Here is a 26,875-nt window from a genome sequence, read left to right as displayed (position 1 = left end):
GCACTGGCGCTGAGAAAGTGCTACATCCTTTTATTTACATTTTCAGCATAAAATGCACAAGGGACAATAATGTATAAAAAACAGTATTTGAGTTCCAATTCTGGCCCTTACTAATAACTTGGTGTCATTTGATCCCCTTGGGCCTCCATTGCAGAAGTGCAATAATAATACTTGCCACAGAACTGTAATGATAATACAGTGTAACCACATATAAAAAAAATTAGTGGTAGTTATTAACATTAATTAGGTGTGTAATATGTGCCAGGCATTATGCTGAACTCTTCTCATGAATAATCCAACTTTAAATTTTTAAAGAACTTTACAAGTAGAAGTTATCATTTTCCTCTGTCCTGTGTCAATACTACATTTCTTGCATTATAGAAGCTTTACAGTAAGTCTCATAGTAATTTTGAAATAAGGTGGTGTAAATCCTTCAACTTTGCATTTCTTTGTCAAGATTATACTGGCAATTCTAGATCTTTTACATTTTCATATACATTTTAGAATACGTTCATCATTTTCTTTAAAAAGAAATCTTGCCGAAACCGGTTTGGCTCAGTGGATAGAGCGTCGGCCTGCGGACTGAAGGGTCCCAGGTTCGATTCCGGTCAAGGGCATGTACCTGGGTTGCGGGCACATCCCCAATAGGAGATGTGCAGGAGGCAGCTGATCGATGTTTCTCTCTCATCGATGTTTCTAACTCTCTATCTCTCTCCCTTCCTCTCTGTAAAAAATCAATAAAATATATTTAAAATAAATAAATAAATAAATAAATAAATAAATAAATAAATAAAAAGAAATCTTGCTCCTTGTAGCTTCTTTTAACAAAACACATGACAATCTATTATCGCTAGAGGCCCGGTGCACAAAATTCATGCACCGGAAGGGGTGTCCCTCAGCCTGGCCTGTACTCTCTCCAATATGAGACCCGTTGGGGATATCTGACTGCCGGTTTAGGCCTGACTCCTGTGGGCCTAAACCGGAAATTGGACATCCCTCTCGCAATCCAGGACCGCTGGCTCCTAACTGCTCACCTGCATGCTTGCCTGCTTGCCCCTAACTGGGCCCCCTGCCAGCCTGATCACCCCTAACTGCCTCTGCCTGCCAACCTGATTGCTCCTAACTGCCCCCCCTGCCAGCCTGGTCACCCCCAACTGCCCTCCCCTGTAGGCCTGGTCCCTCCCCCCACAACTGCCTTCCCCTGCAGGCCTTGTCACCCTCAACTGCCCTCCCCTGCAAGCCTGATCGTCCACAACTGCCCTCCCCTGCCAGCCATCTTGTGGCAGCCATCTTGTGATGATGTCATGGTGGCCATCTTGTGATGATATCACATGACTCCACCTAGGCTTTTATTATATAGAATTATTATTTTTTTAAGTGCCTCTTTCTCTTCTACTATAAGATCCCACACAGAAATTCATGTACTTTATTTATCATATTCTTAGAACCCAGCCTCTTGTTTTAGGGAGTACATTTTTTATGCTTTTAATTGTTTGCTGGCTGACAGAAACAATTAAGTCAGCCTTGGGTTGCTTATTGTGATTTCTTTGAAACAGAGAAGATATTTCTCATAAGTTTTCCCCTGGAAAGCAGAGGGTCCAAAGGGAAGTGTACTTTGTATTTTAGCCATTTTAGACAATTGAACCTGTCCCTCACTCGTTACCTAATAATTAAAGAATTTATTTCCCTAAACAGATCCATTTGCTTTCAATATCCAAATTGCTGATTAACTTAAGGGTTAGAATATGTTTATTTCCAAAAAAGACAAAGTACTTTCTTAGGTAACCCAATTTGAGAAAAATAGCTGAGATACAAAACATTGTTGAGAGAAATTAGAGAAGACCTATATTATAGTTGTTATCATAGATAAGACTAAGATGTCCATTTTCCCAAAATGATCTTATAGTCAATATAATCATTACTAAATTTCAGCAGGATTTTTGGATAAATTGATGAACTGATTTAACATTTATATAGAAATGTAAAGCATCTAGAATTGCACACAATCTTGAAAAAAGAAAAAAGTTGAAGGACTTCTGCCTGCTTTCAAATTCACTTTGCGATTTACCATAAAGCTACTGTAAAACAAAAATGCAGTGTCGACATAAGGATAAACCAATAGAAAAAAAATAATAGAGCTTAGGGATAGACCCACACATACACATTCAATTGGTTTTCAACTAAGGTGTCAAGACGATTTAATGGGATCAGGAAAGTGTTTTTAACAAATGATATTGGAACAACTGGATATTCATATAGGAATAAACAAACTTTGACCCTTACATATCCCATATTCAAAAAAATCATTTGATAAAATGTATAAACCTAACAAAACCCCTAGCCAAAAGCTCTTAGAATAAAATATAAAAATACATATTTTCTTTTAAGTAGGCAAAGATTTCCTGGACGCAAGAAGAAAAAAATCTTGGACTTCAACAAAATGTAAAAGTTTTATTCATCCAAAGACACCACTAAAAAAATAAATAGGCAAGTCACAGATTGAAAAAAAAAATTGCCATACATACAGCTGACAATATTTATATATAGATTACATGAAGAGCTCTTACAAAAACAATAAAACAGCAAAAAAAAAAACAACAACAACAACACCACAATTAGAAAATGGGCAAAAGATTTGATTAGACACTTCGCAAAAGAAGACAGATAAATGGTCAATAGCACATAAAAAGATACTTAACATTCCATGCAACTCCACTCCTATTTAGCTAAGAAAAATGAAAGCTTGGATATCAACAAAAGACTTATCTTTATTCATAGCCAAAACATGGCTTATTATCTATATATATAAAAGCCTAATATGCAAATTCAACTGGGAGACTGGGAGTTTGATTGCTTGCTATGACATGCGCTGACCACCAGGGACAGCGCGGAATGAAGGAAGGCCCCGATCGGCCCTGATCGCCAGTCAGGCCTAGGGACCCTAACCATGCATGAATTTTATGCACCAGGCCTCTAGTTATTATAATAAGCCAAAACAGGCTAAATGTCCATCAACCAGAAAACATAAATAAATGCTCAAAGGGAAAAAATTGTTATACATGAATTAATCTCAAAAATATTTGCTGAGTGAAAGAAGCCATGAATTCCACCTATGTTACTTCCAAGAATAGGCAAAATTAACCTGTGGTGATATAAATCAGAAAGGGAATTAACTAGAAAAAAGCACAAAGGGAAGCTTTTTCTGGGGTGAGGAAATACGGTATGTTGTGTTTTGCATTATAATTACATACATATATACAATTATAAAAAATTTTCATATAGCCCTTCAGACACAGCATATATTTTATATTCAAATTATATTTTAATTTAATAACTATAAACACTTTTTCAGAGTAAAGAAAATAAAGAAACATGGCAACTGAATGTAACATATGATCTGGGATTTCCTTTTGTTATAATACACTATTTCAACAATCTGTAAATCTGAAAAGGGTCTCTGGGTTGGATATTACTTTCATAGTATTTTTAGAGCACTATTAAGTTTACACCAAAATTGAGAAGAAGGTACAGAGATTTCCCATATGCTCCCTGCTCCTACACATGCATAGCCTCCTCTATTATTAATATCACTCACAGAAATTGCATGAGAGAACATATTTTCCAATGATACATCTGATAAGGGGTTAATTTCCAAAATATATAAGGAACTCATACAATTTAACAAAAGGAAGACAAAAAATCTAATTTAAAAATGGTCAAAGGATCTAAATAGACACTTCTCCAAAGTGGACATATACATGACTAAGAGACATATGAGAAAATGCTCAAAGTTATTGGTCATCAGAGAGATGCAAATTAAAATGACAATGAGGTATTACCTCATACCTGTCAGAATGGCTATCATCAACAAATCCACAAATGACAAGTGCAGGTGAGGATGTGGAGAAAAGGGAACCCTCACACACTGCTGGTGGGAATGCAGACTGGTGCAGCCATTATGGAACAATATGGAGTTTCCTCAAAAAAATAAGTATAAAACTGCCATATGACCCCGTGATTCCACTTCTAGGAATGTATCCTAAGAAACGCAGAACACCAATAAGAAAGAATATATGCACCCCTATGTTCATAGCAGTGCAATTAATAACAGCTAAGATCCGAAAACACCCCAAGTGCCCATCAGTAGATGAGTGAATAAAAAAAGCTGTGGTACACTTATACCATGGAATACTATACAGCAGTAAAAAAGAAGGATATCTTACCCTTTGAGACAGCATGGAGGGACCTTGAGTGTATTATGCCAAGCAAAGTAAGCCAGTCAGAGGAAGACAAGTATCACATGACCTCACTCATATGTGGAATCTAAAGAACAAAATAAACTGATGAACAAAATAGATTCAGAGACATAGAAGCATGGAATAGACTGACAAATCTCAAAGGGAGGTGGGGGTAGGTGGAAAGAAATTAACCACAGAATTTATATGCATACTAGTGGCTTGTTGCATGAAATTTGTACACATTAAAAGGGAATTAATTAGAGGCAAAACTTTAATAATGCTATTTGTCCTTTCTCTATAATAGAAGTTTCAGAGATGAAAGAAAATTAGTAAAATGTATATGAAAATCTTCCTCCTGTCAGAGTCTGGGGCACACCATGGGACCTAGAGTCAAGTCCCCGCCCATCCATGGGGGCCTAGCCTCAGGTCCCCAGTGCACCCTCAGGTCCTCTGGCCTGGTCCCGGGCAGGGTCACAGCCTGAGGTCCCCCATCAAGCCCTGCTGGGCAGGGGGCACAGCCTCAGGTCCCCCGCCTTGGCCCAGCACCATGCAGCCTCAGGTCCCTGCTGATAGCTCATTACGGCTTGTTACGGGAACTCCACCTCCACTGTGGGCACAGCCATCTTGTGATGGCATGAGGAGTGAGGGTCAATTTTCACATTACCTCTTTATTATCTAAGATATGCATAATCCATGGGTACAGACAATAGTGTGGTGAAGGCAGATGTGGGCTAGAAGGGATCAATGGGGGAAAAAGGAATATCTGTAATACTTTCAACATAAAGATAATTTTTTAAAAAGAAGCCAATCATTTTATTTTTTAATTCTTTATTGTTTAAAGTATTACATATAGTATTACATATGTCTCCTTTTCCCCCCATTGACCTCTTCCCACCCCACCCCCCAGCACATGCCCTCACCCCGCTAGCATCTGTGTCTATTGGTTATACTTATATGCATGCATACAAATCTTTTGGTTGATCTCTTACCACTCTCCTCCCCTGCCTTCCCTCTGCAGTTTGACTGTTCAATGCTTATCTGTCTCTGGATCTATTTTTGTTCATCAGTTTATGTTGTTCATTATATTCCACAAATTAGTGAGATCATGTGATATTTATCTTTCTCCAACTGGAAGCCAATAATTTTAAATGAGTTACCATTTTATTAAACACACATCTAAATTTGGAAATAAAACTTTTTATAGAGAAACATATCTATTTAACCTACAGATATGGTATGAATGCATAATATGTTTATGAAATGTTTTACACAAATGAACTGCCTTCCCAGCAATCAGAGAGCAGCCCACATGTTGCAAACTACAAGACTTGACCACTCCATACTTGTTCTATGCTTTTTCAACAGCTCTTAGGTAAATGGCTCTTCTCTAAAGTGAAAGGAGGTACTCACAAGATAACATTAGACTTGAATAATTATTTTTGCACATTGCTTTTATGATGACATACTATAACCATAGAATAAATTAATCCAAAATCTTCAAGATTAAAGATTTCTTCACACAACAAAAATAATGGATATGCATATTTACCCTTAAAAAAATTCATTACCTAAACAAATTAATACTTTTTGCTAAATTTAAAATGCTGAAATTGACCCTATGTGTTTTCATCTCAGTAAGAAAGTTATTGAAAAGTAAAATATAAAAATATTTGGGGATAAATATAAGTGTAGTTAAAAAAATAAGGGTTATCTTCTGCAATATCCCTAACCATATTATAGTAGGAGAGCACTAAAAATTTGGCATAGTTGATGATTTTCTGGAGCTGATGTGACTCATGAAAGTGGGTTAGTGGAGGAAGCATGCTGGACAAGTGGTCAGAAGACCTGACATCTCATAATCACTAACTTCATGACTCACTCGCCAAGGGACCCTGAACAAGCACTTACCTTGTCTGGGTCCCCAAATGGTTCTAGTAAAAACTACTCTTTGCCCTACTGGGTTTGGAATTACTCTGACTATTGCTTTTATTTTTATTCCTCAATCACCCTTTATTCCAGGGGTCCTCAAACTTTTTAAACAGGGGGCCAGTTCACTGTCCCTCAGACTGTTGGAGGGCCGGACTATAGTTTAAAAAAAAAACTATGAGCAAATTCCTATGCACACTGCACATATCTTATTTTGAAGTAAAAAAACAAAATGGGAACAAATACAATATTTGTATTTGCATGTGGCCCACAGGCTGTAGTTTGAGGAACCCTGCTTTATTCAGTAAATATATACTGAGCTCTGGAAGGTAGGCCCTATGGAGAATGCAAAGACAAATGAAGCAAGAAGTTTTATCTCCAGGATATTTTAAAATGAATATGAATAAACAGAGTGAAAAATACAATACATAAGCCATAAAATGATAAGATAAAGTACCATAAGCATTCAAAGAATGAAGAAATTATGCCTTAATTGGGCATTGTGGGAACTTCAAAGCAATGGTTGTGCCAGTTGAGACAAGTAGAATTTCAATAGATGGAAATGTAAAGAGGGATTTTAGTTAAAAGGAAGTGCTTGAGCAAAATTGTAATGACAATTATTTTAGAGGGCAAATTTAAAAAATAGCAAACTAAACAAATTTACCTAGATATGTAATGAAGAGAGAAAAATGATCTAAACTGGCTGGAAACCATATTATACAGATTAACCAGAGTACTGGAGTTAATTAGTCCCCATTAAATGTTAGGTATTTATATCTTTAATATCTATTTATAGCCAATAATTGGGCTTCTGCAAAGAGTGGGTTCTAAGGGATATCATCCTCGATGGAACCAGTGGCTTTCTCATTATTCTTTTTTTTATTGAAGTGTAATTTACATACAACATTATTTTAGTTTCAGGTACACACCATAATGATTAGATATTTGTTTATATTATGAAATGGTAACTACAATAAGTCTAGTAAACATTTATCAACATACTTAGTTATGCATTTTTTTCTTATGAGAACTTTTAAGATATAATCTCTTAGCAACTTCAACTATGCAATGCAGTATTATCTATAATAATAAAAGCATAATATGCTAATTAGACTGGACAGTTGAACAACCTTCTGGATGTCATTCCAGATGTCCGTCCTGATGAAGCCATGGTGGGGGCTGAGGCAGTGGCAGTTAGGGGCGATCAGGCAGGCAGGCAAGTGATTAGGGGTGATCAGTCAGGCAGAAGGGTTAAGGGTGATCAGGCAGGCAGGCAAGTGGTTAGGGGCAATGAGACAGGCAGGCAGAGTGGTTGGAGCAATCAGACAGGCAGGTGAGCGGTTAGGAGCCAGCAGTCCCGGATTGCAAGAGGGTGCAGGCCGGGCTGAGGGCCCCTCCTCCACCTGTGCATGAATTTCATGCATCAAGCCTCTAGTTAACTATAGTCTCCATGCTGTATGTAGCATCCTCGTGACTTATTTATTTTATATATGAAATTCGTACCTTTTCAATCCCATTATCCTTTCCCCTTCTCCCCATCTTCTACTCTGACAACTTTGAATCTGTTCTTTTTATCTATGAGCTCCATTTTCACTCGTTTTGTTTTGTTTTGTTTTAGATTTTACTAGTACATATATTGAGATTCTCATTATTCTTCTTTGAGGTCTCACAGCATCAATTTTTCCCTCCAACAGATTTTCAGACGAAATCGGGCGCGTTCAGGGTGGTATGGCCATACACCCCTCAAACAGATTTTCAGTTAGCAATTCAGAATGTAAGAACTAAAGCAGTTTGAATCCAATTATAAAATTTTATTGATTAAGCTGAATATGCATTTCAGGGAGAAATATAACAGTACTATATGTGTGTGCATATAGCGTACATGTACTTTCATGTTACATGAACAGGCATTTTAACTTAATATGTGGGGTTCAGAGTCAGACTCCACTGTGCACCAATCCTAGTGACATGATTATAAACTTCTCTCAGTGTCAGATTTATAATCTGAACAGATTTATAAAACTGATCAAGAATCCCTATCTCACAGTGATATTGTATGGATTAAATGAAATAATATATACAGTTCTGGTAAAGGTGAGGCCACTTGTTAAATGAAATCTTTACTAAAATAATTATTTCTTTTTTAGAGGAGTCACATCATTGTGTAATTAACTTAAAATTGAACCGCATGCTTGGCAAAAGAAGAAAAAAGAAAAGGAAGTGGAAAAATATGTAAATAGTAATAAAGATTGTTTTACATAATAATCTTTAATATATAGAGCATATTTCTATGTTCATTAGATATACCTATTTCTCCATATTATTGTATACACAAAAGCTCAAATACTGTGCTTCATAGATGCTATCTCAGATTGTCAAGCACAGTTCTCACTCATTGACTTAAGTGCTGGCTTCAGAAATTAACCAGCCTTTGACAAGTCACTCTTTGACTGTTATCAAAATATCAGACTGTCATTGTTTCCCAGGTCTCTTTGTGCATTCTGCTCTACTCTATATAATAAAAGCCTAAGTGACCTTACAGCAGAATGTCACTGGTCACTATGATGCGCACTGACCACCAGCGGGCAGATGCTTAACACAGGAGCTACCCCCTGGCAGTCAGTGTGCTCCCACATCCAGAGTGCCGCTCTACCAGAAGTTGGGCTCACGGCTGGCGAGCACAGCGACAGTGGCAGGAGCCTCTCCTGCCTCCACAGCAGTGCTAAGAAGTAGCGAGCTGACCAGTAAGAGGCAGTGAGCAGGTGGGCAGTAAGGAGCGAGGGGTCCCAGACTGTGAGTGGGATGTCCACCTACTAACTTAGGCCCACTCCTTGGGGAGAGCGGGCCTGAGCCAGCAGGCGGACATCCCCCGAGGGGTCCCGGACTGCAAGAGGGTGCAGGTAAGGCTGAGGGATCCCCCCTCCAGTGCACAAATTTTGTGTACCGGGCCTCTAGTTTAGTATAATAAGCACCTCAATAAATGGGAAACAACCCTAGACTTTCCTTATTTGGTTTATACTTTCCTTATTTCTACCTTTTACTACAGTCTTAAACATCAAAAACTTGGCAAAAACCCTTGGGTTAACATAAGGAATCCAAGTGGAAGAAGTGCTCTCCTTCCATGCTGTGCTTCTATGTCTCCTACCCACCTTAATCTGTGCTGATGGGAGTGTCCTGATCACTCTTGCCTAGGGCCCAGACTGTCCTGGAGAACGGATACATTGAAGTGCTTAATCTGTTTCATTTGTAGAATACTCCATATACTTGGCCTGATAAATTTCCATCTTGATTTTATTCACATCAGAATGGGTTTCAGTTCTAGTTTTGGAGACACAGGATTCTAAACCATAATTTAAGATTAATAAACATTTATGCTCATCAAAGCAGCTTGAGTTTATCCCAAATGGAATCACATATCTTCCCTAATCTGTTAAATAATCATTATTATTTATTTTATCAAGGCACAAGACTCATGATTTATAAATAAAAAGCACATTGCAAATGGATTTTCTCCTGATCTACTTTTCCCTGCCTTCATTTCCACTTTTAAAATTTTCCACATTGATTTCTAAAACATTCAGTAGAATATTCTCCACCTAGTGCCTTCCATAATACACTGTGATGTCAATGAATATTGAAGAGGTACACATCAAAAAGATTGGGTTCGTTTTATTAGTGATTAATGTACTTGACTATTCTGGAAAGGGTAGGCCTCATGAGACCCTGGTATTTTTAAAACTTCTTTAAAACATCAAAAGTATAGGCAATATCTCTAAAATATCAACCACATTAATTCCAGAAATACATTACAGAAGCATTTAAGAGATGTGTGATTAATGATTTAAAATCTTTAGCAAAAGATCTTCCATAATGGGTTTTATTTAACCAGTTCCAGGTCACAACGTTAAAAAAAAAAAAAAAATCCTGTTTGTTAAAAGCATTTAATAAAATCAATTGCTTTACAAACTAATAATGAAAATTAAGAACAAAGTAGATCTTCTTGGAATATTTTTTTAAACATATTTTATTGATTTTTTTACAGAGAGGAAGGGAGAGAGAGATAGAGAGTTAGAAACATCGATGAGAGAGAAACATCGATCAGCTGCCTCCTGTACATTCCCCCACTGGGGATGTGCCTGCAACCCAGGTACATGCCCTTGACTGGAATCGAACCCGGGACCCTTCAGTCCGAAGGCCAACGCTCTATCCACTGAGCCAAACTGGTTTCTGCTAGAATATTATTTTCAGGAGGAATAAGCTGTAGTGTAGAAGAAATAACATAGTTAGGCACACAACTCACTTTTTCTTTTTCTTCTAGCAACAGGCATTACATGAAAATTGAACCAAGATCAAAGACAGGCATTTTAGGGAAAATAAAAAATGAATCAAAGAAGGAAAGACACACCAAAAGAACAATGAAGCATTTCTGTTTTTCTTCTATACTAGGAGGAAGTGAGGAAAGCTGAGGGTGGACATCTGTAATGAGCAGGCCAAGGTCATTGTGGCAGTCCCCTTCCCTGACTGTTCATGCAGTTCAGGTTGATAGGTCAGACCAACAGCTGTAGTTGGTTTCAGGGCAGAACAGCTTCAATTCAGGAATCTCCAAAACCTGGAATTTTTCTCCATTTTTTGTTTTCACTTCACTTGCTATTCCATCAGCACCCTTACTTCACTGGTTTTTGCAGTGTTTTTGACAAGAATCTGATTTTTTCCCTAAAATTATGAATATCTTTTAAATGATACATTTGATTACTGTGAATTCATTTTTTTGTAAGTAATTTTGTCCATGCTACTTCTTTCTTTTTTTTTTTTTTATTGCTTAAAGTATTACAAAGGGTATTACATATGTGTCCATTTTATCCCCCCGCCCTAGACAGTCCCCTAGCCTCCCCTATCCCCCAGTGTCTTATGTCCATTGGTTATGCTTCTATGCATGCATACAAGTCCTTTAGTTGATCTCTTACCCCCCTACCTCCTGCCCCGCAACCCTCCCCGGCCTTCCTGCTGCAGTTTGACAATCTGTTTGAGGCAGCTCTGCCTCTGTATCTATTATTGTTCAAAAGTTTATAATGGTCTCTATTGTCCATGAATGAGTGAGATCATGTGGTATTTTTCCTTCATTGACTGGCTTATTTCACTTAGCATAATGCTCTCCAGTTCCATCCATGACGTTGCAAATGGTAAGAGTTCCTTCCTTTTTAGAGCAATGCTACTTCTTTCTAGAAAAAGTAAAGGGCTACTAGTTTATTGATATTATTTAATCTTCTTTTCAATCTATGTAAATATCTATTTTAGATACTTTGTGCCCTACTATCTCTACAGATAATTAACTTTATTTATACTTAATGGAATGCATGGTAAGAGTAAAATTATAGGCACAATATGGTGCACAATCATATTTCCAGAAGTATCCTAAAAATCTTAACTCAGAAACTTTATTCCATGGAGGACTATCTTGAATTTTAGCCAAGGCTCTTTGCCCCTGTAGGTTCTCTCTTACAAATTTATACGATCAATAGCACCACTGCAAAATTCCTGCTATAAAAAACGACTGCACTCCACTAACTAGACATGAATCTAGTTTAAATCTTTGTTTAAAACCTGGGTTAAGGTTGTGTTTTTAAATTTTCTGTGGTGAGACAATAAATTCCTGTTTCCTCAACACTTCTCTGTGACTTTTGTACTGAGCAACAACAGAGTGAGGTAAGCTGTGAAGTTGTTGGTAGAGGCACCACAGCTGCAGCAAGAAATGCCATTGGAGTTAAGTCACAAGGAAGCCTACTCTATTAGCTAACTGAGATTTCCTACGGGTAGAGTAAACTTTTCTTCATCTTCAGTAGTCACTGGAAGAGTGACCCACTTCTTATTAGAACAGCGGTTCTCAACCTGTGGGTCGCGACCCCTGTGGGGGTCGAATGACCCTTTCACAGGGGTCGCCTAAATACATCCTGCATATCAAATATTTACATTACGATTCATACAGTAGCAAAATTACTGTTATGAAGTAGCAACGAAAATAATTTTATGGTTTGGGGTCACCACAACATGAGGAACTGTTGTCGCGGCATTAGGAAGGTTGAGAACCACTGTATTAGAAGCTCTCAGTCCTATAGGTTCACCCATCAATGTGACGATGGCATTGTATTCATTCCTTCTTTCTCTTTCTGCTTCAGCTTCGTGGAGAGGTGGGGAAAGGATAGAAAGAGCAGCACCCATTTCTGGAAAAAAGTGTAGAACTTTGTTACCTCCAAAATCTCAGGTTGTCTAAATAGGCTAAAATCAGCCATTCTCTTCTCCAAGTAATTGACAATAAGAACAAGGCGCCATAACTATGTTATTACAATCAAGAGGGAGATTTTATTTCAGCGGTCCACGTGTCTGACATTCTGGAAAATTTCATCTGCAAAATTTCCAGGGATTTACATAGAAAATAATTTTTTAATCAAACAGGCATACAAGAGAAACCAACCAGTTAGTCTGAAACACACTATACCCAAATTACTTTCTCCATTTTCTTTGTTCTGTTTTCTATTTTACTGGTAAAGGACACATTTAATATACTGTGTCTTTCCACTGGGTTATCCTGGGTTATGACTAATCCTAGAAACCTGATTTCATGGGTTAATCCTAACTATTTTTACTATGAATCAATGCTTAAGTTTACTTATTTTGCTGTAGGAAGAGAAAATTATGAGAATTAGAGATGAATAACAGATGATCACAGAGAGCACAAATTTGGTCTAAGATAAAAGTTCTCTGCGGGCCAGAAGGAATTTCTTAAATGCATGTCAGAATGAGGCAGTGCTGCCAGCACCCCGGTGGAGAAGCTGAGGTCATCATCAGATTTGAAATAAAGAGGATAGAAAACTGTTTCGGCAATGCAGACAAGGAAGTGGCATTGTGTGGGTGATGGCGCTGTTGGTAAAACATGTCTCCTGACCCTACATAACAAACAAATTTCCATCTGAGTGTGTACCCACTGTTTTTGACAACTATGCAGTCACAGTTATGGTTGGTGGAGAGCCATATACTCTTGCACTTTTTGATACTGCAGGGCAAGAGGAGTATGACAAATTATGACCGCAGAGTTATCCACAAACAGTTGTCTTTCTAGTCTGTTTTTCAGTGGTCTCTCCTTCCTCATGTGAAAATGTGAAAGAAAAATGGGTGTCTGGGATAACTTACCGCTCTCTAAAAACCTTTTTCTTGCTTGTTGGGTCCCAAATTGCTCTCATAGATGAACCCTCTGCTATTGAGAAATTTGCAAGAACAAACAGAAACCTACCACTCCAGAGTATGCTGGAAAGCCGGCCGGTGACTTGAAGGCCGTCAGGTATGTGGAGTGTTCTGCACTCACACAGAGAGACCTAGAGAATGTGTATCACGAAGCAATACAGATTTCCCTGGAGCCTCCAGAACCAAAGAAGAGCCACAGGTGTGTGCTGCTATGAACATCTCTCCGGAGCCCTTTCTGCAAGGCTGGTATCAGCATGTACTAAAAGCAGTGTTTAAATCAAACTAAGGATTAAAAATTAAATTTTGTCTTTGCAATAAGGAAAAAAAAAATCCATGCCAGAAAATCCATGCCAGAGAATGATGAAGTTTTCCTTCTCAGCTAGTTTCCATTTAACATCTTCTCACCTAGTCTCAGAAATTCAAGGATGAAACCACATCGAGCACTTCCTAGGAATGTGGGCACAAGAAATATATTTCACTTGAGGAACAAGCAAGTTAACACTGGAAAATAAAGCAACAATTTAACCCTTACTGAATCTAGTCTCTAAGTGACTTACTCAGTCCTTCCTGATTATCCTTCTTTTTGATGAATATGAATGTTCAGGAGGCAGTATGCCATCTTGATTTATTCTCGCAAAGATCAAGGATACGTAGTGGTATTGGTGACTCTTGGGATGTTTATTTTATGGCTCTTGGCTCTAGTCTTTTTCTTATATAATTAGTATCTAAGAGAATAGTACACAGAAAAAGTCACAAACATAAAAAAAACAACAACTATGCTCTGCTTATCAAGAACTGTACTTCCCTAAATAATGTTAAGAAATTCTAGTAAGTATACCTTGCAAAAAGGTTTTGCTCCAGCTCAACCATTTTTCAAATTATTAAACAAGCTAACCAGTTTTTTATCCTCTTACAGATTTTGACCAAGGAAAACTTTGTTTCAGCAATATAAATGGATAGTCTCTCATACTGTACAGTTTTGAAGTAGTATATGGACATAGAAATCCTGAAGGCACAAAATACCTAAGCCAGAGTATCACTCTGACTTATGAAACATGAACATGGCACGAGAGCCCTTCCTACTGTATAAGGAAGCGTTCATGTCCAGAGCTGAGTGACTTCTGAAGCTACAACTTCTGCTGGCTGCCCCCAAGTGCTGAACTATTTCATTCTTTGTAATTTTTTCTTTCCATAACCTTCTTCACTATCCCACTGAATGAAAGTGATACCAATCATTTTAAAAACTGGGAATTTGCAAGCCTCTAGCATCACATTTGTATGCTGCACTTTGGGAATTCACAGAGTAAAGTCACTTAACATCCCCATGATAAAAATTAAACTTAGATCTCACTGGAGAGATTGACTGTCTTAGATGTTTATCTTCTCTGCCCAACCAACATGTTATCAGTGCCATTCTCCTAACAGTTGTTAGAGGGCTCTGTGGAGTGAGGGGGAGCAAAAAGGGGGATGCTGACATAATCCTCTATAATATTAACATTTAATATTACAGTTATTATGTAATAAACACCTTTTATCACAACGCCTTTTTCTTTACTTCAGTTTCATTGTAAAATAGTGATAATAATACATGTCTCATGGGGTTTCTTGAGGATTAAAAAAAATGTGTATCACCAGAAAAAAACCACACATTCATGGTTAATTAATCTATAGGAAGGAGGCAAGACTATACAATAGAAAAAAAGGCTCTTGAATAAAAGTTTTTGGGAAAACTGGACAGCCAGATGCAAATTAATGAAACCAGGCCACTGTCTTACACTATACACAAATATTAACTCAAAATGGGTTAAAGTCTTGAACATAAGATTTGAAACCATAAAATTCCAAGAAGAAAGCATAGGCTTAAGTAAGCTCCCTGGCATCAGTCTTGCCAATGATTTTTTGGATCTGATTCCAAAAGCAAAGGCAACAAAAGTAAAAATAAACAAATGGGATTAAATCAAACTAAAAATCTCCTGCAAAGCAGAGGAAATTATCAACAGGATGAAGAGGCAACCTACTGAATAGGATAAAAATATTTGGAAATCATATATCCAGTAGGGGGTTAATACCCAAAATATATAAAGAACTGATACAACTCAATTACAAAAAAAACAATCCAATTAAAAAATGAATAGAGTACCTGAATAGACATTTTTCTAAAGAAGACCTCCAGATGGCCAATAAGAATAAGAAAATATGTTTAACATCAATAATCATAAGGGAAATGTAAATTAAAACCACAATGAAATATCACTTCATACCTGTTACAATGGCTATCATCAAAAAGACAAGAAAAATAATAAGTGATGGTAAGGATGTGAAGAAAAGGGAACTCTTGTGCACTGTTGGTGGGATTGTAAATTGGTGCAGTCGCTATGGAAAACAGTATAGCGTTTCTTCAAGAAGAAACAAAAAAATAAATTACGAAATGATCCAGCAATTCCACTTCAGGTGTTTATGCAAACAAATTGAAAACACCAATTCAAAGAGATATATGCACCCAGATGTTCATTGCAGCATTATTTACAATAGCCAAGATATGGAAACAACCTAAGGGCCTATCAATGACTGAATGGATAAAGAAGATGTGGAATATAATGGAATATTACTCAGCCATAAAAAATGGAATCTTGCCATTTGTGACAACATGGATGAACCTTGAATACATTATGCTAAGTGAAATAAGACAAAGACAAATGTATTTGTAAAATAAAAAACAAATAAAAACATAAAAAACCAAACTCATAGATATAGAGAACAGATTGGTGGTTGCTAGAGATGGAGGCAGGGGCATGAAATCTGTGAAGGGAATCAAAAGGTCTACACTTACAGTTATAAAATAAATAAGTCATGGAGATATAATGTACAGCGGCTAACTATAGTTAGCAACATGGCACTGTTATTTGAAAAGTAACATTTTAAAGTTACTAAGAGAGTAAATCTTAAAAATTCTTATTACAATAAAAAAAATTTGTAACTGTGTATGGTGACAAATTGTAGCTAGACATGCTGTGGTGATCATTTTGCAATGTATACAAGTATTAAATCACTATCTTGAGCACCAGAAACTAATATAGTGTTATAAGTGAATTGTCCTTCTAATTGATTAATTAATTATTAAGAACTGTATTATATTAATTTAAAATTTTTACATAGTAAGGACAGATACAGAGAAAGGGTATAGTTCTATATTTTTTTTTTTGCCCTCCACATTTTCCCCAGTGAAGGTGTATTAAATTTGAGGCAATTAGATAAATAAAACTAAGACTACTTACCACTGCCATCCCCTAACCCCCAAAAAAGAAATGTGCATCAAGCACAATGACTGGATCAGAGTCTACTCATAAATGTATTTTTCATCCTTCTACCCTATACACACACACATTCCCCTTTTCCCAGCTGGCCCCTTGTAACTGGCATAGAAGTATATAAAAATTAATCATGTCAAGTGCTTTTATAAAATTTCTTAAAGCCAATTATCAACTGAAAATAAATATTTGTTAAGTGTAGTACATCCCCCCTGAATATTTACTTACTAAACATATTTATAATGCAGATATTTCTGGGAGGAAATAATGTGTAGTTTTTGGCATAGATATCTACACTAATAAAAGAGAAACATGGTGATTGGTGTACGACCGCTACCCTTTTCATTGGCTAATCAGCGAGATATGCAAATTAACTGTCAGCCAAGATGGCGGCCAGCAGCCAGGCAGCTTGAAACTAACATGAGGTTTGCTTGCCTCAGTGACGGAGGATGGGAGGATCGTTGGAGGAAACCAACGTTCCCCGTCTGCGGCTGCAGGCCTCTGAGCGGGCAGTTTAAGAAACATTGTAACAAATACTGCTGGACTTCAGTCAGCAGATTCGCAACATTGTAAGCAAAGGCCAGAAACCTACTTTCAGCCACGGAGGCCTAAGAGCTGGAGCCAAGCCTCAAGGTAAAGCTGGCCCAGAATAAAAAAAAAAAAAAGAAAAAAAAAAAAGAAGCGGTTGGGAACTTCAGTCACTCCCAGCCTGAAAACAGCCCTCAGCCCCTCACCCAGACTGGCCAGGCACCCCAGTGGGGACCCCCACCCTGATCCAGGACACCCTTCAGGGCAAACCAGCTGGCCCCACCCATGCACCAGGCCTCTACCCTATATAGTAAAAGGGTAATATGCCTCCCGGCACCGGGATCAGCATGACAGGGGGCAGCGCCCAAACCCCCTGATCGCCCTGCAGCTCTGTGTGTGACAGGGGGCAGGGCCCCAACCCCCTGAGCAGCCCTGCTCTGTGCCTGATAGGGGGGAGCTCCCCAACCCCCCCCCCCACGGGTCCTGCTCTGTGTGTGATGGGGTAGAGCCATAACCTCCCCGTCGGCCCTGCCCTGAGTGTGAGAGTGGCGGCGCCCCAACCCCCTGATCGGCCCTGCTCTTTGGGTGATAGAGGGCGGTGCTCCAACCCCCTGATTGGCCCTGCTCTGTGCGTGACAGGGGGTGGCGCCACAACCTCCCCATCGACCCTGCCTTGAGTGTGACAGGGGACGGTGTCCCAACCCCCCAATTGGCCCTACCCTGAGCGTGACTGAGGGTGGCATCGCAACCTCCCAATCTGCCCTGCTCTGTGCATGATGGGGCGGTGCCCCAACTCCCCAATCGGCCCTGCTCTGAGCCTGACCAGGGGCTGCACCTAGGGATTGGGCCTGCCCTCTGCCACCCGGGAGCAGGCCTAAGCCAGCAGGTCGTTAGCTCCCGAGGAGTCCCAGACTGTGAGAGGGCACAGGCCGGGCTGAGGGACCCCCCCCCCCCGAGTGCACAAATTTTGTGCACCGGGCCTCTAGTACTAAATATAAAATCCTTTAATCACTTTTAATTAACATTAGATAAATAAAATTCTTATAATGGTTCCAAATGTCCAGCCCTGAAAATTAGGTAATTCATGTGGCTCTTTAATTCTGCCACCATATTTAAATACTTTTCATGGCAGCCCTGTAGCCTGGAGCTTCAGACAGTTGTGTTTTAATCCTTCCTCTAAGCTTTTATCTAACAGCTTCACCAAACTATAGATCTTGTCTCCTTGAATGACACACTAATATAATGGAATAATAATATCAAATAAAGATAAAATTAGATCATTGGTAAACTTATTCATCTTAAATTTCAAGCAAGAGCATCGGATTTTCACAACTTGATAAAGAAGGCTACTCATGGTCAAGTCCAGTTAGTCTCAACCTTGGTAGTGATAGAAGGAGGCTCAGCAACCTCAGAGCAGGGAGTATGGTTTATAAATTGCTCAGACTCATCAGAAATGATCCACTACAGATAAGACTATGAAGAACTTTGTTCATCATGCTAAGTAGTTTGGACCTTATTTTGAAGGCAATGACGAATGACAATAAATGGAAAGCAAGTAGGTAAAATAGGCATAATTATTTTTTTAGGAAGAAAACTTTACATTCAACATGAATGGTCAAAGTGGTGACACTCCAGCGAACAAATTATTGGGGATAAAACCAGCCAAGCAGCTGTAGATCAGGTAAAACATGGTGATACTTAGCCTGCAGCAGCAAGAGCAAAGAACAGCAAAATTAAGAAGCTTACATGTTAGAACTCAATAGCCATCTACCATCTCTTAGTCATCATAAATAGACTAGAGGCCCAGCACACAAAATCATGCATGGGTAGGGTTAGCCTGCAATCAGGGTCATCTTCTGCCCGCTCACCAGTCCCCAGACCCACCCCACCACCGCTCACCCCACTTTTCCATGGTTCCCTGTTGGCCATCCAGCAATCGAAGCCTGCAGGCTGGGGGAGGGACCGGGAGGTGGTCAATGCACCTCACAGCGACTGGTCGATCAGTTGTTCCAGTCGTTATGCTGTTATGGTCACTGGCCTTTTATTATATAGGATGTGTCAGGTAAGTGGAAGTTGAACCACAGACTTTTTCTCAGGTGGTATTGGTCATTACAAATTTAACAATGACTGTCTTACCTGCTTGCAAAATTTACTCGGAATTACAATTGAAATGTTGAATTTCAGGGCATGGTAACAATCTTGTAAATGATTACTGGTAATGCTTATGAGAGTTGAATTCCAAGAGCAATGTTGTAATATAATGGTAGATCATCTTCCATTCTTGAAATATGCAGACATTTTTCTTCTGAAGCTAAAGATAGTAAAATCATTCTTTCTCCATCATGCTTACTCCCCACAAATCAGGATTATGGAAAGCTTCTAAATACACATACAGGTGAGTGACAGCAATGTCAGCCTCTAGGCTAAGTGGTTGATATTACTTCATTAAGCCAGAGTGAATTGCTGTCTCAATTCTGGATTGAATCACAAGCCATGATAAGTTCTCCTGATACATAAAGGCAAGCTGGTCCAAAATATATTTCTATTTTAGATGAACATAAACTGCAGTGGGCTTAAATAAGTATAGCACCAACAATCTTATCTTCACAGGCCTGGAGGATGGGCTAACATGTTTAGGGAAACATCTTTAGAGGCTAACATCTTTAGAGACAAAAGCCAGTTGTTACCACTTTCTTATAGCACAAAACCACAGCCACCACATAAATCCAAGCTCCTTTACACTCAAGGCCTCGGCACATGGGGTTCTTGATCATCACAAGTTTCTGATTATTACAATTAGTTATGGCTGGGAGGTGCATACCACAAATCAAAAGAGAATAAGCTAAGGAGCCATAGATCAATCTGAAGAATTCAATCTCTTGGGAAATGCCATTATTTCTTGAGGCATCATTAAAAGCGTCACTAACGGACGATTTTAATAACTGCCTAACCATAACTTGGAAAGCAGATCCCTACGCAGTGCTTCTAATTTTAGATCCTCTCATTCTTAGTATATTTTTGAACTCTGTTTTGCATTTTCCTCTGAGACTTGCTGTGAGGAAACCTTTAATCTTATAAAACCAAAATCATAAAGTGATGACAAATTGTCATAATCTTCAGGAGACTATATCCTGTTGCTGTTTTCAGCTCTTCTAATAATTCAAGTTTTATAAATTAGTGTATTTGGCACTGAGATTTCACAATGATGTATTAAAAGTGACTACTTAAAACATTTCTTACCTGTGTTTATGCTTGCTTTTGTTAGTCTCCCAGTAACCAACGATATATGACTCTTAAAAGGGAGAGGAACTTTCCTGGGTAGAATTGTATTTTTAAAAAGCACAGCCTGGGCCTTTGCTCCTGTAGTTTTTTTCCCCTTACCTTACAAATGCCATTTATTTGGACTTGCATAAAAGACCTTTTATTTTTAATGTCCATAGAATGATATTTTGTGTTCAAGCATTTTTATTTAGTTTTGGCCCACTTATTCTCTACTTTCATTCTAATTGTTTTTAATAAAGTCCACACTAGTAATTCACTAGTCCCAAAAGTATCAGTATTATATTTTCTTTGGAAACTGAGAAAGTTTTAGTACCCCTCGAGAAAGCCAACAACTGACTAAAGATTTATTTTATTAGAGTAGAAAATTATTTTAAGACCAAATGGACTCAAACAAAAGTGGAAAATGAAGACATCAATGAAAATTATAAACATTGGAAGTGTAGGAAGGAAAATGTAAAGTTTATCCAAATAGCTTTATACTTTTTTGTGCTGAGCCAGCTCAGCCAAGGGTTCTGTAAGCCTGAGGGAGGACAGTGAAAGATGAAGAAAAGACAGACAAAGAGAATAAGCTGGGTCTAGGTGGATCTTCTTGTGCCTGGCTGAGGCCACAGAGAGAGATCCAGGGGCAAGCTGAGCCTTTATTTTATAGTCAGAGGTAAACAAGGTAGTGGTCACCATAGTTACAGTGTTCTTGTGAGTTTCACTTGTTTTGGCAGCACTTGCTCCATCTCCCTCAGCCCATTAGCTACCCAGATAAGATCTAGAGAGCCTCATAAGGTCAAGCCTAATTATGCTAAGAGGACTGTGCCCTCTAAGCTGGGACTTGTTTGTGGTTTTGCCAACAGGTCAGTCCCAGGTTTAACCCTATAGCTGCTCCCTACACTTTTTCTTTTTTTCCAAGGAAAGGGGTCTTTCGGTTATAATTACAAAATGTAAGTAATATTTTCAGACTACTATTGGAATTTTGCCTGCTCACATGACAACAAAAATCCTTTTGACACTAGTAAGAGATTTGCAACCAGTTAAACTGTGGCCTCACTTATGTCTGCTTTGTCTTTTTGTATATGATTTTCACTGTCAATCTGTATCATCCCATGTTCATTCATCCCCTTTCTGCAAGGCTTTTATATTTTTCAGGACCAATTTTCTTGGGATTTGGGGGGGTTAGGAGGGTGAGGGAGTATTTAGAAAAAACTAAGTTGCCAGTACTTTAATAGTGATACAATCCTGTATTGTCAAAAAGCTTTATGGTTCTTTGTATGTTTCATATTATGCCATCTGTGGCTGGTCAGCCTAATTAAGTAGGCCAGTGTTTCTCAAAGTGTGTTCCTCAGACCAGCATTGCTTGAGACCTTCCTCTGGAGCCTCAATAGAAATGTAAATTATCTGGGCCTACCCAGAACCTACTGAATCAGTCACTGGGTTGGGGCCCTACAATCTGACTTAGCAAGCCTTCCGTAAAAGTGTTGCATGCTGATGTTTAAGAACCTCTGGATGACAAACCTGAACAGGCTCAATCCTTGTCTCGGCCAGCTACTGCAACTTTACCTTAATGGCACTGTCTGTACTCTTCCTGTGGGCTAAATTGTGCCTTTCCAAAATGCTTATGTTTAAGTCATAACCCCCAGTTTCTCAGAAAGTGATTGAATTTAGAGATAGGATTATTAAAGAGGTAACTGAGGTTAAATGAGGTCACTAGAGTGGCTTTAATCTAATATGACTAGTGTCCTTGTTTAAAGAGGAAATTGGATACAGACAAAAGACCATGTGAAGATAAAGGGAAAAGACAGCCAGCTATTAGACAAGGAGATCGGCCTCAGAAAAAGATCAACCCTCCTGACACCCTGACCTCAGACTTCTAACCTCCAGAATTGTGAGGAAATAAACCGCTGTTGTTTAAGCCACTCAGTCTGTACTACTCTGTTATAGCAGCCCTGGCAAACTAATACACCTTCCAATTAATTCACTTAACCATCTGGAAACTGTTGTTGGTCACAGAAAGCATATAGGAAAAAAGAAAAAAAAGCATTACATCACAGTACTTTCTTTACTAGAAACATAATTCAAAGGCCATGTCCTGATGGTACCGATGTGATAAACTCGTTATGAATAACTGGAAAGGAGCAAAGGGAAGGGCAAGTATTAGCAGCATGCCCAGTGAAGTCTGGGTGATGTAGGAAAGGAACTTGCCTCTCAGTCACACCTGGGAACAGGTCATGGGCCAGAGTAGGCGTGGCCACTGAAAGCACAGAAATATTTGGGATACTTAAGCTCCTAAATAAAGGAGTCTGCTCTCTTGCCTTGTGGTCCATGCGGGACTCTTAGGACTCTTGTTGCAGGGGGTGTGCTCTCTTGGCTTCCCTGCATTTGTGTACGTGGCCTACAGCTATGTGGGCCCGACAGACGGTGGACTGATGGACCATAACTAGCCTGAGGCTACACCAGACCCAGCTCCGCCATGGAATGGAAACTGGACACTGGCTTTGCTTCTTGCTCTGTTGAGTCCCCTGCTGCACCTCTTCTAGGAGTGGTTTAAGGGAAATGGGACTTTAGAACCGAGGGATGTAATTCCATGCATATAAAGCTTTCTACCCCCTCTCATCCGCCCGTGGGGGCCTCCAGAAATGCTTATTCCAGCGGCAAAAAGTGTTTTTAAACAAGAAACGAAACAATGAATTCATAAAAGATTAATTTTGCACCCAAGTAAAAATTCTTGTATGGTGAAAGACCCCTTCAATGCCGAAGAAAATGGTACCCTGAAAGAAAAGTATTTGTAACATATATAAAAAATTAAGTGTGAATAACTACTTTAGACTAAATTGTGCCCCCCCTCCCCAGTGTATATGTTTAAGGTATAAGGATGTGCATATACTCCACAATGTGATGGTATTGGGAAACGGGACGTTTGGGAGGTGATTAGGGTTAGATAAGGTCATGAGGACAGGGTCTTCATGATGGGATCAGTGCCTTATAAAAAGAAACAACTCTCTCTCACTCCCTGCAACATAAAAATACAACAAGAAGATGGCAAGGAAGAGGGCCTTCACCAAGTACCTAATCATAGACCTAGCCTCCAGAAATGTAAGAAATAAAGTTCTGTTATTTACTAGTAAGCCACCTAGTCTATGGTATTTTGCTATAGCAGCCCAAGCTAAATGTAATGTTGTGATTCATCAGTCATATATATTGGGTTATTAAGATGACCAAAATATATTTCTCATACATATTTGGTCTTCCTCCAAAATTCCTGACTCACAGGTTCCAAATTCCTTGGGCTTTCATAAGTGTTGAGAGTTATAACAGTATCTTTTGCTTTCAGTCCCACCCCCACATCTCCAGGGTGGGGAGAGTAGCCAGAGATGGAGTTCAATCACTGGTGATCTATAATTTAGTCAGCCATGCCTAGGTAATGAAACCTCCATAAAAACCCAAAAGGATGGGGTTCAGAGAACCTCGGGGTTGATAGACACATGCAGGTGCATGGAGTGGTGAGCCCAGAGAGAAGGGAAGAGAAGCTCTGCAACCCCTTCCTATGTACCTTGCCTTTTGCATCTCCTCCATCTGGTGGTTACTGAGTTATATCCTTTTACAATAAACCAGCAATCTTGTTCTGCAAGTTTTTCCAGCAAATTAATTGAATATAAAGAGGGAGTTGTGGGAACCTCAGATGTATAGCCAGAAGTACAGATAACAACCTGGACCTTCGATTGGCATTCTGAGTTGGGGGATCATTGGAACCTCCAATCTATAGCCAGTTAGTCAGAAGTACAAGTAAGAGCGTGGGTTTGCAGCTGGCATCTGAAAAGCAGAGAGACCAGGGAGAAGAAACAGTCCCGGAAGACTGAACACTTAACCTATGGATCCTGATGCAGGGTGTCCAAGAATTGTTTATTGGTATAGGGTAACCCCCTCTCCCCTACACACACACACACACACACACACACACACACACACACACACTGGAATTGGGTCCAGGAACCCAAAAAGACTGAGATAATATCCTTAATATGCCCAGTATTCCCATAAGTCAGTAAAAAATGAACATATTAAGAATGGATAAAGGTCAGGAACAGGAAATATGCAGAAGAAGGGCAAATGACTAACAAAAGTATGAAAAGAAGCTCAACTTCATTAGCAATGTGAAATACAAGTAACATAACAACAAATGACGTAAATATGATTTATTTTTTCCAATCAGATCAGTGACAATGAAAAGCTTACTGAAATACACAGTGGGTGATGTCAGGAATAGGGCGTTTTCTCTTAGAAGAGAATGGGAGCGCACATTGCACAATTTAGCAGCACATATCAACAGTGAAAATGAGCATACCTTAACCCCCCCCTCCCCCTCCAATTCCACAAAACACATACATGAAAAGACGATGTAATGACGTTCATCTTGTTCATCTTGAAATGGCATTCTTTGGGAACAAATACCATTATTTGAAAGTAGCAAGTAACTGGAAACCAAAGCAACTCTCCTTAAAAGAAAGTTGTTCAAGTATGTAATACTATTCAGCTGTTGAAAAGGATATTCTGTATGAATTGACAGGAACTAAAAACGTGCAGAACACAACAGCACATCTAGTGTGATCTCATTGTTTTTAAACTAAAATTATATTGGTGTGTAGTAGTGTGTAGTATTGCCTCATTTAATGTGGGAAAGTTCACATGATGACAACAGAGTATTTTTTCAAGTTTTATTGAATTTTTTGGGTAACACTGGGGGTATTTTGTTAATTTGGATTTTACCAATCAAATACTGAAATTAATTCAAATTAAATTAAATATGAAACACAAAGACTGAATGTATATCCTTTTATAAGTAGAAATGTAAAATATACTCCAAATCCAAAATATATTTCCTTTAGATTTCTATAATTCTGCCTTCAGTTTTTTAAGAATAAGATGTATGCCAAATGGTATTTTCACTATTCTTTCATAAACTATCTAGATTAACTAAATAATATACTTTAGCAAGTATGAGATTGTTTGATAACATCAAGATCTTCAGACTACATTCTCATAATTGCATGTCATATCTTTTTCGTATTTAGTTGCTATTCTTGCATGGCAGGAAGACAGCAATGCAGAAATTCTTTGCAGTAACTCTCTGTGGAAACTTTAAACCGAACACTTGATACATAAACTTACAGCTCCAGATTAGTAAGATCTAATTTTAGCCAAGATTCTAATTTACTTCCTATACTGTCATGATTGGGTTCGAAATGAAGGGACTGTTCTCACTTGGAGAATAAGAGAGGGAAAGTAATTTAATCTTGTTCTGGTGCTCTTAAAGTCCTCAAGTTTTCTGACAGTTTACTTGACTTCAATAGCATGGGGTATATCTAGGTACACATATTTCTATCACAAGGAAACTGAAAGCGCAAAGACAAAACTATATTAAAACATCTTTATTTATTAGAAAGGTAACAATTTCAGACAATACTGCAACTAGGCAATGCATGGTCATTATATAGGAATGTTTCACTTCTCTCTCATTTTTAAGAACCAAGTTGTTCACTCTTTATTTTATAGTGGTTTCTTATCATCTAAAATGTCTATTAATTGCAAACAGCATAGAAGGCATGTACGTAGCATTCATTCTGCCTTTTCTTTATAGACTAGAGGTCCAGTGCATGAAATTTGTGCACAGGGGGTCCCCTCAGCCCAGCCTGCACCCTCTCTCATCAGGACCCCTTAGGATCAGGCCTAAACTGGCAGTCAGACATCCCTTTCACAATCCAGGACCACTGGCTCCTAACTGCTCACCTGCCTGCCTGCCTGATTGCCCCTAACTGCACCCCCCAAGCCGGCCTGGTCACCTCCAACTGTCCCCCCTGCCGGCCTGGTTGTCCCATGCAGCCTGCTTTTCAGTCATTTGGTCACCCCTCACTGCCCCTCCCCCCCCCCACCAGCCTGGTTGCCCCACGCAGCCCACTGCTCAGTCGTTTGGTCATCCCTCACTAACCTCCCTGGTGGCCTGGTAGCCCCACGCAGCCTGTTCAGTCGTCCGTTCAGTTGTTTCGGTTGCAACAGTCACTTGGGCTTTTATATAGATAGATTGAAAGATACTTAAGAGCAATGAGTCCTAAAGGTTTTCATCCAGTGATGCTCCTAAATAATAAAAAAATTTGAAAAAAACAAACACATGTGGTTCCAGTTTGAACTATATTAGGAAGGCATGAATGGAAAAAAATTTTTACCTAACATAGAAATCAGTGCTGTCCACCAATTATTTTCCGCTCTTCTCCTGGGCATGTCATATTGCATTTCTCTGTCCCCCTTGACGTGGGTAGGGCCATGTCACTTGCTTTGGCTAGAGAAGTGTGAGCAAAAGCAATATGCATTCCCTCC

The 26,875-nt window shown here is 38.9% G+C and overlaps 1 pseudogene; it reads left to right on the top strand.

Moving 5' to 3' along the window:
• The first annotated feature begins 13,042 nt into the window (after positions 1-13,042).
• On the top strand, positions 13,043-13,615 carry LOC118676803 (annotated as a pseudogene).
• The last annotated feature ends 13,260 nt before the right edge of the window (positions 13,616-26,875 follow it).

The sequence above is a fragment of the Myotis myotis genome, unplaced genomic scaffold, assembly GCF_014108235.1.
Source record: "Myotis myotis isolate mMyoMyo1 unplaced genomic scaffold, mMyoMyo1.p scaffold_m19_p_2, whole genome shotgun sequence".
Taxonomy (NCBI): domain Eukaryota; kingdom Metazoa; phylum Chordata; class Mammalia; order Chiroptera; family Vespertilionidae; genus Myotis; species Myotis myotis.
Note: the sequence above shows the minus strand (reverse complement) of the source record. Positions and strands in the feature narration are given on the sequence as shown.